This window comes from Hermetia illucens, chromosome 2 (genome assembly GCF_905115235.1).
Source record: "Hermetia illucens chromosome 2, iHerIll2.2.curated.20191125, whole genome shotgun sequence".
NCBI classification, from domain to species: Eukaryota; Metazoa; Arthropoda; class Insecta; order Diptera; family Stratiomyidae; genus Hermetia; species Hermetia illucens.
In genome coordinates, this window is record NC_051850.1 from 73656825 (window position 1) to 73675025 (window position 18201).

Below are 18201 nucleotides of genomic sequence, written 5' to 3' on the forward strand. Positions count from 1 at the left end.
TTGCGAACTCTTGGCCGCGTTCGAGAGAAGAATCCTCCGAAGAATTTTTGGCCCCCTACATGAGGATGGACGATTCCGTAGCCTACACAATGACGAAATCTATGAGCGATACCATGACCGTCCGGTTGTGGATAAAATCCGGCTCAATAGGTTACGGTGGGCGGGTCACTTAATCCGTATGGATGAGGATGATCCCACCCGGAAAGTCTATAAGGGCAATATCTATGGTAGGAAAAGAAGACGAGGCAGACCCTGCCTAAGATGGAGCGATGGCGTGGGCCAGGACGCCAGACAGCTTTTAGGGATATCGAATTGGTGGACCTCGGCGCAAAACCGGGATGTCTGGAGTTCCTTATTAAGGCAGGCCTAGACCGGATACCGGTTGTTGCGCCGTTGATGATGATGATGATGATCTTCTGTTGGACTGAAGTAACATTCGACATGGGATCCCATTCTCTGCTTCTCAAGTTCAAAGGAGATAATTTATTATCTGCCATGACGGTAGCCTGATGTATTTGGCTAGAGGATTGTTTCTCATAGAAAAACTCACGAAGAGAATGCACTTGATTGTAGTGCATCGTTTTTAAATCAAGTACCCCCCTTCCTCCCTGATGACGTGGGATAGTGATCCTCAATTTTTCGGCAGCTCTATTGTGCATGTTGTTGTTTGCAAGAACTACCCTTACCCGTCTATTGACAGATTCTAAATCAGTATTACTCCACTGTATCACACCGAAAGTGTATAGAAGGACGGGAATGGCAAAGGTGTTGATTGCCATGATTTTATTTTTCCCGTACAGCTCAGTTTTAAGGACAAGATCCAGACGCCGCTCAAATTCCCCCAGCAACTTAGATTTAATTATTGCCACAGCAGGTGTTGTTGCTTGCAATATGCCGAGGTATTTGTAGACGTCGTCCGAATCCATGCCCTCAATTCGGATGTTATTTTGGCTGTATCCTTCGTTGTCGGTGTGTTTTCCCCGAACAATTGTTTTTATGCGACATTTCTCCAAACCCAACTGCATGCCGATATCCCTGCTGAACTGGATGGTGATGTCCAGCAAGGAGCGAAGTTGGTTCTCGTCTTTGGCATACATACTCATGTCGGGATTAACCTGGTGCGCCAGGAACCATATATATGTATATGTATATATATAAAAATATATATATGGCGTACCAGGTTTATCCTCACCTGAGTTGCAAGTTTATCCTCACTTGAGTTGCAAACGCAGAGCTGCATGCGACCAGGCGCGTGTCATGGGTTGCGGATAATGACATGACCCACCGGGTCAGCTACCAATATCGCAAGTTAATCTTGTAAATAAATAGCCGCGGACAAGCAGAACGTTTTCCTATTACCGTGTCACGGATTTGGAGCGGAATCCATCAGGGTACAGACACCGACTCCATAACGCGTTCATAACCCGCTTCCCGGAACTAAGTCATGTTCCGGAGCAGAACGTTGTCAATCAATACCGGGTGATAGTAAAAAATAATCGAGTTGGCCTACCAACTAGGCAACAAATATTCCAAGAAGTTTCACTTAAGCTGGGTCTGGAGTCACCAACTTACCGGACTGAACAAAGCAGCAATACGAATACTCCACTTATAAGGCACTCCAAGAGCCCAGTAATCAGGAGAAGCTTAGTGGCTGGGGATATCGACCCAATTTGTAATGAGGCTTTGACCGCATTCCAGGTCGCAATCCCAGAGTATGCTGAGATTCTAGATAGTGATCCTCAATTTTTCGGCAGGTCTATTGTGCATGTTGTTGTTTGCAAGAACTACCCTTACCCGTCTATTGACAGCTTCTAAATCAGTGTTACTCCACTGTATCACACCGAAAGTGTATAGAAGGACGGGAATGGCGAAGGTGTTGATTGCCATGATTTTATTTTTCCCGTACAGCTCAGTTTTAAGGACAAGATCCAGACGCCGTTCAAATTCCCCCAGCAACTTAGATTTAATTATTGCCACAGCAGGTATTGTTGCTTGCAATATGTCGAGGTATTTGTAGACGTCGTCCGGATGTTATTTTGGCTGTATCCTTCGTTGTCGGTGTGTTTTCCCCGAACAATTGTTTTTATGCGACATTTTTCCAAACCCAACTGCATGCCGATATCCCTGCTGAACTGGATGATGATGTCCAGCAAGGAGCGAAGTTGGTTCTCGTCTTTGGCATACAGTTTGATGTCGTCAATGTACATTAAATGGCTTAATGTACATTTCGACAATATGCCATGCTTGACTTGGAACCCGTATTAGCTTTCATGCAAAAGATGGGATAGCGGATTCAAAGCCAAACAAAACCACAGTGGGCTTAGAGAGTCGCCTTGGAAAATGCCACGCCTGATTGGTATCTCTCCTGATGTTTGCGAAGATACCGATAGCTTCGTGCTCCAATTCTTCATTACTGTTCTCAGTAGAAGAACAACATTCGGGTTGATTTTATACAAGCGTAACACTTGTAGTAACCACGAATGTGATATGGAGTCAAAGGCTGATTTATAATCGATGTAGGCTGTCAAGATGTTTCGTTTTTGGTGGACAGCCTGCTTTACAGCTACCGTATCGATTATAAGCTGTTCTTTGCAGCCTCGGGAGCCTTTTGCGCATCCTTTTTGCTCCTCTTGTAGATGGTAGCAAGACAAGTAATTGGTCGACATTTTGAAGGGCAAGAGGCACCCTGTTCCTTGGGGATGAGGAAAGTTATCCCCTTGGTGAAAAATGGTGGAACTAAATCAGGATCGGCAATCATCTGATTAAATTGATTTGCCAATATCCTGTGAGTGCTCTTGAACCGCTTCAGCCAGAAGTTGTGAATCTTGTCAACTCCTGGCGCCTTCCAGTTACCTGCCTTGTCAAGGGCTGCTTCAACGTCGACTTCAGTTACGTCATTTCGGAGAGGGCCTCGCAGGAACGCATAAGGTGTGGGAGCCACGCTGCTTCTAAATTGCAACGGCTGGATTCGCTCCAAACACTTCTCCAGAAGTCTTCTGCCTGATCCAGATCGAGGTTACTTTCCCTACCTGAGCTGGTGAGATTTTTGTAGAATCCCCGTTGGTTCTGGAAGAACAAGGTGTTGTCTGTCCTTCGCTGAAAGCTTTTCTGATACCTACGAATGGGATTGGAGCATACGGCAAGTTTTTGCTTCAGCACCTCGAAGATTTCTTCGATTGGCATATCATTGGACAGATGGTAGTTTCCAATGATGTTCGCAACGCATCTGTGCACTCTTGGTGATGGATTTCCAAGGAGTGCTTGCGTCACACGACCAATCTCCTTTCTCAACTGTTCGACTCTTTGAGTCGAAATACCCAGAATGGTTAAGTCCCTCTGCGCACACCTCTGTTATTCGCTCTAAGATGTTGGTTATGGAGACGAATAACCGTGGCAGCTGCAACGTAGATCAGGCTGTGAACCTCTGTAGCAGTAATCTCGCTAGCCAAACGATCAGCCAAAATTCTGTCAACGGCAGCAATGATGTTAGTAGTTGCCGAAGTAAACTTCAGTTTTGGGATCTTTGGCCTAGCGTCTGGGGGAATCTCAGCATACTCTGTGAATGCGACCTGGAATGCGGTCAAAGCCTCATTATAAATTGGGTCGACATCCCCAGTTACTAAGCTTCTCCTGACTACTGGATTCATGGAGTGCCTTACAGGTGGAGTACTTGTGTTACTCCTTTGACTAGTCCGGTAATTTGATGACTCCAGCCCGAGCTCAAGTGAAACCTCTTGGAAGATTTGTTGCCTAGTTGGTAAGGCAACTCGTTGTTATTCACGATCACTCGGTACTGGTTGACGACGTTCTGTTTCGGAACATGACTTAGCTCCGGAAATCGGGTTATGAACGCGTCATGTAGTCGATGTCTGTACCCTGATGGATTCCGTTCCAAATCCGTGACACGGTAATAGGCGCGGACGATAAATTCGTTGAGTTGGTTCGTCCAAACCATACGACGCCTAGGTCTCCCGTCCCTGGTAGTTGACGGCATAACCGTGAAAACATCCAAGGGCGAAGAGCCGCTCTGATGTTGTTGAACGACCCTTAACCGTGTTGGATATTGTCTTCGTGTCCCTGGGGTCCCATTTAAAGAATTTAAACCAAAGTCCCCAATCTTATTCCCACGAGTAATGGGGAACCAGTCAGCCCTGCAACAGAGCCCCAATGTTGCAATGCCCCATGGTTACCTCCAAAGGTAGGGAAGGTATTTGGAGGGGAGCCGCTGAAATACAGTGTAACGTCACTGCAATTCATCCGATAGGCGCGTCGATCCCTTCACCCCGGATTACGGATTTGTTAAGGAGGTTTACTCCCCCTGAACGGGAAGAATCGATAAGGGAGGACGAACACAAAGGGAAACGTTCTGCTTGTCCGCGGCTACTTATTTACAAGATTAACTTGCGATATTCGTAGCTGACCCGGTGGGTCATGTCATTATCCGCAACCCATGACACGCGCCTGGTCGCATGCAGCTCTGCGTTTGCAACTCAGGTGAGGATAAACCTGGTACGGGATATATATAACTTGGAAGCAATTTCAACAATAAAACATAACAAAGTTCATTTATGCCGTATCAAAGCAAAGTTTAGTACGTTTTTCGATTGGGTGCAAGAGCGAATTAAGGAAAATCCTTACTTCACTTATTAACGCGGGTCTTTTTACACAAAAACGAACCGATTGTCTGGTGACGGGTATAAATCTTTTTTAACACTTAACAGAAGGAGCAGCACATCACTTCAGGGATTTTACATTCCTTCTTAACGAAGAACATGATGTGGTGGTTAGGCAATTATGAGCCAGTGCAATGGCCTCCAAGATCGCCTGAATTAAATCCACTAGACTACTTCCTATAGAGATATTTGAGAGAAGTGGATTATAGGGACACTCCAAGGTCCTTAGAAGAAGTTTCTTGTAAAATTACTAATGTTACTGCAAAATACGTACGTAGCTTCCGCAAAAGAGCGACCCATTGTCTGTTAATATAAATATGGGCTAAGTCCTTCTATGTCCGCCGGGAGCAAATTACTTCGTTTCCATACAAAATTCAACGTTTTCTCACTAACTTAGTATTTAGGATAAAATTATGTTAAAATGATCTTATGAAAGAAAAAAGTAGATTCATTTTTTGCAAAGGAAAAATAGTTCATTTTGTATGCTAAATTTCGAGAGAAATTCGTTAAAACAGCAAAATTTTGCCACAGAAAAAGGCTCACTTTATCTATACTGATTGACATTCACATTATAGAACGCAAAGTCTTCGCTATAACCCAGAGTTTATTTTAATATACTAGTTATCCTAGTTATTAAGTTATTGCGATTTTAATATTTTAAAAAGGAATCATTTTTAAGGTTTTGGGTGAAACAAAACCTTATTAGAATCTAATCGGTGTCTCTCTGTCCGTCTGTCTGACTGTCCGTCTTTTTCTTTTTTTTTTTGCGGAGCTGGAAATCTTCAAAAGACACTGGCCTGAACACGCCAGCGTGAGGAATTCTTACCCACTTAAACTACCTCCGAGCCCCCCCAAGCCCTGTGGAACCACCGTACGGTATTACATCACAAAGCTCATTTTAGCTTGGTCCCCTTTCGTCTCTACGCGGCATACATAACTGCGCTTTTCTAGTCTTTCTTACATGCCAACATTCTTCGCACCAGATTCTCTGGTACGAGCACCTATCCTGAAGTCTCCTCCACAAACCTTGGACAGTGGAAGAATACCTGCTCTGGATCCTCTGGCACTCCATCGCAGTTTGGACAATCGGGTGAGGTATCTAGTTTAAACCTGAACAGGTACTGGCGATATCCTCGATACCCCGTGAGAAACTGAGTAAGATTATAATTAACCTCACCGGGTCGTCTCTCCAACCACTTCTTGATGGCAGGGATGAGCCTATGTGTCCACTGGTCCTTTCCCGAGCGCTCCCAACGTTCTTGCCATCTATTTAGAGATCTCTCCCTTTCGGCGTTCTTCGTCTGCGATAAAGGAGAGATAGACTTTGCATTATAAATATTCGTCATCTCATCTGCCAAGAATGCTGCATCGTCTGAGACAGTCCTGAATGCCGAGCACACCCTTAGGGCTGTTCTTCTGTAGACGGAAGTCAGTTTTTTAGCGTTAATTGTAACCTGCAATGACTTTCCCCAAACTGGAGCTGCATAGAGCCGGATCGAACTCACTACCCTAGCTATAAGTAACCTGGAAGAACGCCGTGGCCCTCCCACGTTCGGCATCATCCTTGCCAGGGCCACACTTGCAGTGGATGCTTTGTCATAAAGATACTTCACGTGTTGCTTATAGCTAAGCTTGCTGTCTATCATCACTCCCAAGTATTTGATGGTAGACTTAGAAGTGATGATATGATCCCCAATTTGAATACGGGCAAAATTTCTTTTACGGCGCTTGGTGATGAGGACCGCTTCTGTTTTTTTCTCCGCAAGTGTCAAGCCAGAAATCTCTAGCCAACCCTTAACAGCACTGATCGCTTCGCATAAGTACAACTCCGCATCTTCGAGGTGCTTTGCGACCACAACCAGCGCTATATCGTCGGTGTAGCCCACCCACGTGGCTTCCTCCGAAAGAGGAAGGTTAGGTACATCATTGTACATGATGTTCCATATTAGTGGACCCAATACGGAGCGCTCTGGGACACCCGCAGAGACAACGTGCTCCTAGGGCCCGTCATACCAAAGCTTCCGTTCTTGTAAATAGCTGTTGACAATAGCTGCAAAAATGTTAGATATTGCCTTCTGTTTGTAGTTAAGTCTAAAATTGATAGACCAGTAGCTTACTCCAAACTACAATTTTATTTTTTCCTTTTTTTCCGTTTCTTTTTTTTTTATATATATGATATATATTTATATATTATATAAAATTGTAGTTTGGAGTACTCCAAGCTACATGTCGGATGTTGGCTACCGGGCCCTCGAAGGAAGGCAGAGGACATCATCCGCTTGCTGGGTGAACAGAACCCGGGCATGGACTTTGGGCACTGGAGGGTAAAATTCATGAATGCCAGGAAGGGCCAATCTACAAACGTGGAGGGCTTCAACTTGGTATTCGAACTGGACCAACAGAGTCTGAATGTGCTCAGGGGAAGTCACCATATGATGCTCCACTTTTTCCTATATAGACTGAAATTCAGTCATATCAGGAGACTGTAGGGCATCATCTCCATTTTGAGAGCGAAGAACAATGATGGTCTTCGACTTACACAACATAGAGCAAATTGCAGCCTCTTCGGTGCGCTCTCCCACAATGGAGACGTGCGCGGAGGATAGTGCATACAGGGGCGGAACCCCCGTATGGGGGCTCGCACGGGGAAGGGACTACAGAGTGAATCCTACCTGCTAGTAACTTCTCCTACACCTTCCAAGGAACAGGCGGAAGGAAGGGAAGCCAGAGACGTGAACGAAACTGACTTGATGCCAGTTCGAGTGATCGAATCTATGCAACCCGGACACCGCAAACCAAGTAAGGTGCTAAGTAGAAAACAGACGAATGCTCTGCGGGATGAGGTGAGATCTTTCGTGGATGAGAACATGGGAATTGCGGTACTCCCAAGTACGGCTTTTCTCAGAGAAATCAATCACGAGGGGATCGAGTCTCTGGCGGTACGGTGTGGAGGAAACCCCGTCATACGCGGACTGCTGCATACGCTTCTAACTGTTTTCCATAAGACAATAGACTAAGTTTATGTCGAAAAACATAAAGATTGATCAAATCAACCTGCAGCATGCCAAAGCTCCCTCCTACCTGTTGGCAGCGAGAATGACAAAGCTGCAGGATTTCCCCTATATCTTTCTGGTGCAAGAACCGTGGGTTCGATTTAACAGAATCTGTGGTATTGGATCAGTAAAGGGGGCTAGGATCTTCTACGACGAAAGATCCATAAGACCGAGAGCTTGCGTCCTGATGTCAGGACGGTTAGAGGCAACTATGCTGAGACAATATTGTTCCCAGGACTTAGCTACGGTCATCATACAATACCAGATAAATGGCGAGAGGAAAAACATCATAGTTGCCTCCGCTTATTTACCCTATGATTCTTTGTATCCTCCACCGACGCAGGAACTTAGGGATCTGGTGGCGTATGCAGAATCAAGTGGTCTCGAACTCTTAATAGGTTGCGATGCGAATGCTCAACATATTTGTTGGGGCCGTAGCAAATGCAATCCAAGAGGAGAGAAGCTATTTGATTTCATCACTTCAGCTGGTCTTATGACTGCAAACGTGGGGTGCGCCCCTACGTTCGTGGGACCGAGAAGAAGCGAAGTAATTGACCTAACAATCTGTACCCCAAAATTGTTAGAGTTGATTACACACTGGCGAGTGCTAGACGAGCTCTCACTGTCAGATCACCGATATCTAGAATTCAATCTGACTATTGCGGGCGAACAGTCTGCAGTACAAAGACGGAACCCTAGGAAAACGGATTGGGCAAAGTTCAATGAACTTCTTGGCAATAAAGTACAGTTTCCTAGGCGACTAAGGACCCCTTTGGTGCTGGAAGATGAAGTGAAAACTCTGAACTACACACTTTTAGAGTGTTATGAAGAGGCTTGTCCTATTTCCCGAGGCCAAAGCGGTAAAACAGTTCCTTGGTGGAACCGAGAACTGCAAAAACTCAGGAAATCAACCAGGCGACTTCTAAATCGTGCTTGCAAAAGTAAGAAGAACGAAGACTGGTTAAATTTCAGGAACTCACAACGTGAATATAAGAGGCTCGTGAGGTGCTCGAAACGAGACTCCTTTAGAGCGTACTGTGAGGAACTGGAAGGCGAAAGGGAGACTTCAAGGCTGTGCAGAGTCCTCAAAAGGGATGAGTCGGCCAAGTTGGATTCTCTTAGAAAACCCGACGGTAATTTCACGAACTCCAGACTGGACTCAGTACAGACCCTCCTGGAAGTACACCACCCGGGGGAACGGGTGAGAGAAGTGGTAGGGGGAGAGTTGACGGTTCTTGCAACCCCTTCAACACGCAAGTGTTGCAAGAGGAACTGGAACACTGCGAAAGCGGTTGTTACCCTTGAAAAGGTGAGAGCTGCGATACTGTCCTTTGAACATTTCAAAGCACCTGGCATGGATGGCATCTATCCGGCAATGCTAAAGGAGGCTATGGAGCATTTAGAGCGACCTCTAAGAAATATTTTTCGAGGATGTCTTGCTCTGGGCTACGTGCCTTCTTCTTGGCAACAGGTTAAAGTAGTTTTCATACCGAAACCTGGGAAAGATGACTATTCTAATCCAAAGAACTTCAGACAGATCAGCTTGACTTCATTCTTGCTGAAAGGTTTGGAGAGACTGGTGGAGCGTCACATTCGTGGAAAGGCACTTAGGTCACATCCACTTAGTGAAAACCACCATGCTTACCAACGTGGAAAGTCCTGTGAGTCTGCTCTTCATTCTTTGGTCACAAAGATAGAGTATGCAACTTTGAATGGTGAGTACGCGATGGGGGTGTTTGTGGACATTGAAGGGGCTTTTGACTGTGCGCCTTTTCAAAAACTTTGTGATGCCGCCAGAGCGCATGGTGTTGATGATGCTTTAATTAAGTGGATCCATGCTATGCTAACGCAAAGATTGCTGTGCGCTGAGGTAGGGGTCGATCGCTACCTGACTACGGAGGCAACGAAGGGCTGCCCCCAAGAAGGTGGGCTTTCGCCGCTTCTGTGGAGTATGCTGATCGACTCACTGCTATGCGAACTGCAAAATTTGCCAATACACGCTCAAGCTTATGCTGTACTTGTTGTTGATCGGGATCTTGGAACGGTGTGTAGGAATATACAGCGTGCCGTTGATTTGATAGACAGCTGGTGCCTTAGACATGGTTTGTCAGTTAATCCAAATAAAACCACAATGGTTTTATTCACAAAAAGGAGAAAACTGGATGGACTTTGCCTCCCTGAGATGAGGGGTTCTACCCTTCAACTCTCCGAAGAAGTGAAATACCTGGGGGTTACTCTAGATAAAAAACTTCTTTGGAACAAACATGTAGAGGTAAAGATGAAACGAGCTCTCAGAGCTTATGGGCTGTGCAGACGGACCTTTGCCTCGACATAGGGACTCAGGCCTCATGTGGTAATGTGGATATACGTTGCCATCATTAGGCCGATGTTCGTATATGCATCCGTAGTGTGGTGGGTTAAAGGGAGACAAAAAGGTTTTCACCGTAAACTAGCTGCACTGCAAAGAACTGTTTGTCTGGGTATCACTGGTGCCATGAGCACGACATCCGGCGCAGCTCTGAATGCACTACTCAATTTGCAGCCCCTGGATATATTTATTCAAAGCACTGCAATGAGAGCAGCTCATAGGCTAATTCGATTAGATCTATGGGAAAACAACGGATGTGGGGGGCACATAGCATTGGAAGAGTTACTGGGAGGACTGAATCCAGTTCTTACAATGCCTTCCGATTCTCGTGTCCCCATACATCTGTTTGGTAGAAGATATGTAGTTACCCTGAAGCGTAGAGAGGACTGGGAAGACCCAGAGGAATGCGTGGAGGGATATACGGAAGTCTTCTACACGGATGGCTCAAAAACAGAAGAGGGTTCTGGAGCCGGAGTCTACCTCTCGAATAAAAACGAGAAGTGGGCTTTTCCTTTGGGACAATATGCAACGGTTTTTCAAGCCGAAGTTTATGCGATCCTAAGGGTGGCAAACTGGGTGATTGACGAGCGGTTGAAGGGCAGGCGCATCGCAATCTGCAGTGACAGTCAAGCTGCACTGAGGGCATTGAGCAGTCCTTTGATCACCTCGAAAATCGTTCAGGAATGCAGAAACCGTTTGAACTTTATGTCTAGATTCAATACGGTGGAACTACTCTGGGTACCTGGTCACTGTGGCATAGAGGGAAATGAAATCTCGGACGCTTTAGCGAAAGAGGGGTCAATCTCCCCTATGCCGGGACCGGAGCCAGCAATTGGGGTATCAGTAGCATTGGCTAAATCTGTTTTCAAAAACTGGGAACAAGTTTCCCATAATGACAGGTGGCAGAGCCTAAATGCTGCTCGACACACCAAACTTTTCCTGCCAGAACCCAACATAAGTACCGTAAAGTTTATCCTGTCGAAAAGCAGGAGGACTTGCAGGTGTATTGTGGGCATTCTGACAGGCCATAATTCACTAGCTGGGCATATGTTCAGAATAGGAATTACCGAAGATGATACGTGTCCCTCCTGTAATGAGGAAGCGGAATCCACAGAGCATTTCCTATGTGAATGCCCCGCCTATGGACGCATCAGGCATCAAATCTTTGGTGCCGATGTTCTCCAATTACGACGGGTAGCATCACATCCACTAACGGAAATCCTACGATACGTTAACGAATCCGGAATATTCCGTTAGACGGGGGAGTACAATGGGCCAACACGGCCTGAGTGCTCAGAAGCTGTAGCTTCTCCCCACCACACACACGCACACACTCCAAACTACAATTTTATTTTTTCCTTTTTTTCGTTTTTTTTTTTATATATATATATTTATATATTATATAAAATTGTAGTTTGGAGTAAGCTACTGGTCTATCAATTAATACCTGCAAGATAAGCGGGAATACCAATCTTCGCCAGAGATTGCCGTATTAGGTTTCAATTGGCCGAATTGAATGCATTTCTCACATCCAGGGTCACTATCACGCAATATTTGCTCGTACTGCCCTTTCCATGGACTGCATCTTGGGCCAAGCCAGTAACCATTTTGATGGCATCAATGGTTGATCTAGTTTTACGGAACCCATACTGTCGATCTGGGAGACCACCCTGGCTCTCAACAACTGGGAGTAATCTATTATAGATTAGTGTCCAAAAGACAAATAGGTCTGTAGGAGGGGCGCTCACCTGGAGTTTTGCCAGTCTTAGGCGGTAGCACTAACTTCTGTCGTTTCCATGATGCAAGAAATATCCCCTCGGACATGCACGCTTCGAACAACTCCGCGAACATGTCCGGTCTGGATTTCACGGCAAGCTTAAGAGCCCTATTCGGCACGCCATCCATACCCGGAGCTTTGTTATCTCCTATCCTAGCGCAGATCTCCCGCAGCTCGTCATTGGTGATTGGTGGTATTGCCGTCACGTTCAGAGGTCGCTGGAAGCTGTCTATGCCCTCCTCTTGCTGAGGTAATAATCCCTGGATAATTTTTAACAACAGCAAAGGGCACATGATCTACGGAGATGATCGGCCCCATCACGATTCTATAGGCGCTCCCCCACGAGTTTACGTCCGCTTCCGAGCAGAGCTCCTTAAAACTTTCTCTCTTGCTTCGTTGTATGGCGAGATTGAGGGGTTTGCGGGCTTCCTTATAGGCGCGCTCTTTTTGGCCTTGGTCGATTCTGCCTACCGCTCTCTGAGCCGCTCTTTTGGCTCGGTAACAGGCTGATCGAAGGCTGGCCAGTTCAGTATTCCACGAGTAGTTTGGTCTTCTATTGGGGAATGAGCACCTCCTAGGCATGGACACGTCACACGCTTTGTCGATGCATTGGGCCACATGGACAGTTCTTTCCGTAGAGGCAGGCGCTTAGGTTGGTCCAGCCACATCTCTATGAAGGTCTGCTCATCCAGAGCTTTAGCAGACCAGCCTGATATCTTTCTCCGTTTCAGGCATGATGGTCTTGTGCCCGGTGACTCCACCCATCGTACAAATAAGATTGCCTGGTGATCGCTGGGGGTGTAGTCCTTGCTGACGCACCAGGACATACCACGTGCCAGTGCAAGGCTGACGAAAGTTAGGTCTACGATTGTGGCAGACCCCCTTCTGAAAAGTGTTTAGATATCCTTCGTTGGCCAGAATGATATCCAACTGTGCAAAAGCGTCTAATAGACTGCGGCCCCTTGCATTTGTCTTTCTGCTAACCCACTCACGGGCCCAAGCATTGAAGTCACAGCAATCACCCTTGGACTACGACCCCTTGCGTCGAGAACAAGACTGTCAAACATTTCCTCGAACTCGGACAGTGTCAGGCTTGGTGGGGCGTAACAGCTGTACACATATACCCCGTTTATTTTCGCCTACACAAAGGGGATCAGACATGCAGGGGATGTCTGACCCCCAGTACGTTGTATGGCTTGTCGACCGCATGGCCATATCGCCGCTCCACCATTCAAATCTGTAACCCATGCGCCACCGTGACGGTTTCTATAGGGTTCGCTAATGATGGTAATTATTATTATTGCACGCTTTGGCAATATGGCTTTTCTCCCCACACCTTCTGCATTGATCGGACCGATCAATGCCGCTGGTGCATGTCTTTGCGAAATGACCAAACGCGAGGCATTTGAAGCGCTTCTTTAGAGAAATCTGCTCTCGCAGACGGCAAACAACCCATCCGATTCGAACCTTCCCGGCCGCCAATAACTTCTGCGCTACGTCCACTGGTAATCGAAATGTGGCCGTTTGAATATTGCCATGGGCAATTGCCACAGACATAGACAAACTTGCTGGAGATTACAATCGCATCTGCGCGAATTGGCACTTTTGCCTGTTTCTTAATTATCTTGGTCCATCCACCGTTTTCATTCTCCTTGGATTTTGTCGATTCGATTGCCGAAGCTCGCACTTGAGACACCTGCTTTCTCTCTTCGGTGCTTTTAGTTCCGTTTTTCGGAACTATTTGTATGACCTTTTCCCTCTTAGGTGCCTGCTGATTTCCCAGAGGATCCATATCTTTTTCCCGCACTCTCTTATTTGATGGCAGGTTGATTGCAATACGATTAAGTGCCATTTGGGTCGCTTGTGACACCGTTTGGACAGCAGATTTCGAGTTGCCTTTGGAATTTCGTTCCTCCTGCTGCGCTTTGTTGTAGAAAACTTTAATAGCTCTCACCATATTTTTTATGGCTTGGTGCACGTTGTGCTTCTCCTTAATGAACTCAGACAGCTCCACTATTTTTGCACCAAGCTATGTGAAGGGTAATTCCTCTGCTTCAGGGCTATATATATATATATATCTGTATATATATATGAGGATAAACCTGGTACGCCAGGTTGCAAACCAGGAGTTGCAAACGCAGAGCTGCATGCGACCAGGCGCGTGTCATGGGTTGCGGATAATGACATGACCCACCGGGTCAGCTACGAATATCGCAAGTTAATCTTGTAAATAAGTAGCCGCGGACAAGCAGAACGTTTCCCTTTGTGTTCGTCCTCCCTTATCGATTCTTCCCGTTCAGGGGGAGTAAACCTCCTTAACAAATCCGTAATCCGGGGTGAAGGGATCGACGCGCCTAGCGGATGAATTGCAGTGACGTTACACTGTATTTCAGCGGCTCCCCTCCAAATACCGTCCCTACCTTTGGAGGTAACCATGGGGCATTGCAACATTGGGGCTCTGTTGCAAGGTTGACTGCTTCCCCAATACTCGTGGGAATAAAATTGGGAAAAACAATTTAAATTCTCTTAATGGGACCCCAGGGACACGAACACAGTACCCAACACGGTTAAGGGTCGTTCACCAATATCAGAGCGGCTCTTCGCCCTTGGATGTTTTCACGGTTATGCCGTCAACCACCAGGGACGGGAGACCTAGGCGTCGTATGGTTTGGACGAACCAACTTAACGAATTTATCGTCCGCGCCTATTACCGTGTCATGGATTCGGAACGGAATCCATCAGGGTACAGACATCGACTACATGACGCGTTCATAACCCGATTTCCGGAGCTAAGTCATGTTCCGAAACAGAACGTCGTCAACCAGTACCGGGTGATCGTGAATAACAACCGAGTTGCCTTACCAACTAGGCAACAAATCTTTCAAGAGGTTTCACTTGAGCTCGGGCTGGAGTCATCAAATTACCGGACTAGTCAAAGGAGTGACACAAGTACTCCACCTGTAAGGCACTCCATGAATCCAGTAGTCAGGAGAAGCTTAGTAACTGGGGATGTCGACCCAATTTATAATGAGGCTTTGACCGCATTCCAGGTCGCATTCACAGAGTATGCTGAGATTCCCCCAGACGCTAGGCCAAAGATCCCAAAACTGAAGTTTACTTCGGCAACTACTAACATCATTGCTGCCGTTGACAGAATTTTGGCTGATCGTTTGGCTAGCGAGATTACTGCTACAGAGGTTCACAGCCTGATCTACGTTGCAGCTGCCACGGTTATTCGTCTCCATAACCAACATCTTATAGCGAATAACAGAGGTATGCGCAGAAGGACTTCACCGTTCTGGGTATTTCGACTCAACAAAAGAGTCGAACAGTTGAGAAAGGAGATTGGTCGTATCACGCAAGCACTCCTTGGAAATCCATCACCAAGAGTGCACAGATGCGTTGCGAACATCATTGGAAACTACCATCTGTCCAATGATATGCCAATCGAAGAAATCCTCGAGGTGCTGAAGCAGAAACTTGCGGTATGCTCCAATCGCATCCGTAGGTATCAGAAAAGCTTTCAGCGAAGGACAGACAACACCTTGTTCTTCCAGAACCAACGGGGATTCTACAAAAATCTCACCAGCTCAGATAGGGAAAGTAACCTCGATCTGGATCAGGCAGAAGACTTCTGGAGAAGTGTTTGGAGCGAATCCAGCCGTTGCAATTTAGAAGCAGCGTGGCTCCCACACCTTATGCGTTCCTGCGAGGCCCTCTCCGAAATGACGTAACTGAAGTCGACGTTGAAGCAGCCCTTGACAAGGCAGGTAACTGGAAGGCGCCAGGAGTTGACAAGATTCACAACTTCTGGCTGAAGCGGTTCAAGAGCACTCACAGGATATTGGCAAATCAATTTAATCAGATGATTGCCGATCCTGATTTAGTTCCACCATTTTTCACCAAGGGGATAACTTTCCTCATCCCCAAGGAACAGGGTGCCTCTTGCCCTTCAAAATGTCGACCAATTACTTGTCTTCCTACCATCTACAAAGTCTTCACTTCAGTTCTGTGCGCGAACATCTCAAAACATCTTGATGTTCATAAATTGATAGCTGAGGAGCAAAAAGGAGCGCAAAAGGCTCCCGAGGCTGCAAAGAACAGCTTATAATCGATACGGTAGCTGTAAAGCAGGCTGTCCACCAAAAACGAAACATCTCGACAGCCTACATCGATTATAAATCAGCCTTTGACTCCATATCACATTCGTGGTTACTACAAGTGTTTCGCTTGTATAAAATCAACCCGAATGTCGTTCTTCTCCACAGAACAGTGATGAAGAATTGGAGCACGAAGCTATCGGTATCCTCACAAACATCAGGAGAGATACCAATCAGGCGTGGCATTTTCCAAGGCGACTCTCTAAGCCCACTGTGGTTTTGTTTGGCTTTGAATCCGCTATCCCATCTTTTGCATGAAAGCAAATACGATTTCCAAGTCAAGCATGGCATATTGTCGAAATGTACATTAAGCCATTTAATGTACATTGACGACATCAAACTGTACCAACTTCGCTCCTCATCATCCAGTTCAGCAGGGATATCGGCATGCAGTTGGGTTTGGAAAAATGTCGCATAAAAACAATTGTTCAGGGAAAACACACCGACAACGAAGGATACAGCCAAAATAACATCCGGACGACGTCTACAAATACCTCGACATATTGCAAGCAACAATACCTGCTGTGGCAATAATTAAATCTAAGTTGCTGGGGGAATTTGAACGGCGTCTGGATCTTGTCCTTAAAACTGAGCTGTACGGGAAAAATAAAATCATGGCAATCAACACCTTCGCCATTCCCGTCCTTCTATACACTTTCGGTGTGATACAGTGGAGTAACACTGATTTAGAAGCTGTCAATAGACGGGTAAGGGTAGTTCTTGCAAACAACAACATGCACAATAGACCTGCCGAAAAATTGAGGATCACTATCCCACGTCATCAGGGAGGAAGGGGGGTACTAGATCTAAAAACGATGCACTACAATCAAGTGCATTCTCTTCGTGAGTTTTTCTATGAGAAACAATCCTCTAGCCAAATACATCAGGCTACCGTCATGGCAGATAATAAATTATCTCCTTTGAACTTGAGAAGCAGAGAATGGGATCCCATGTCGAATGTTACTTCAGTCCAACAGAAGATCGACATGTGGAAAGAGAAACCCATTCACGGGGGTCATATAAAAAATTTGTTGTTGTCAGGCATTGACATCGAAGCCTCCAACAAATTGTTGACAAATGATGTATTATACTTTTCTATAAGACCGAAGCATTCCTAACTTCAATTCAGGATGCTTCGCTCCCAACAAAAAATTATAAACGGTACATTCTTCAAGACTCCTCAATCACCAACTCCAGTTGTAGGTTATGCAATTATGAAGAGGAGACCATCCAGCACATAACATCTGCGTGCAGGATGTTGAGCAGTACCGAGTACACCAATCGTCATAACTCCGTCTGCAAGATTCACCATCCAAACCTTGCGTTCAAGTATCACTTAGTGACAACCTATCATCCTTACTATAAGTACACTCCGCAGAGAATCTTGGAAAATGATCGGGTCAAACTACTGTGGGATCACACTATTGCGACCGACCACAGTGTTAATCATAACAGACCCGATCTAGTTCTGCTTCTGAAGGAAGAACGAGCGTGCTTCATAATCGATGTAGCCGTACCGTTGGACCGGAACACTTGAAAAACAGCACGAAAAAATCCGGAACTACGGCCCCTTGGCAGACGATACGAAGCAAACTTGGAGACTACATACGATCGAGGTAGTCCCAGTAGTAATTTCAGTGACGGGATTAGTCCCGTAGAACTTACATAAAGCGCTGAAAAGGCTCGATCTTAGGGCTGGACTATACATGGAGATGCAAAAAGCGGTTATCCTTGCAACCTGTGCTATAGTCCGAAGAGTCCTGTCCGGTAACAATCTGACCTAATGGGTTTCAGTCTTGATCCGCACTGTCTTCAATATAAGATCCATGTCTCTGTAGTGTAGGACCTCCGCGTCATTGGCTGAAGTGTTTGCGACAATCGGGAAGTAGGAATACATTTTCGCATGGTCGCACACACTTTGCGTTAAAACGCATTATCGCTGTGATGCGGGCCTTTGGATGTTGCCTTCAGCCCATCCTTAGGTTGGTGGCCCCTCGGTCCGGTTGGGCGGGAATAGGGTCCGTGGGCTTTTTTAACTATATATATATATATATATATACAATGCGAAGCCAGTCTCTTCCTTATTGCAATAAGGGAATGCTCGGCGAATGTGTCATGGGTATGCACGCATTTTTTTTTTTTGTTTTGTGCATACACGGAGGTGGAAAAT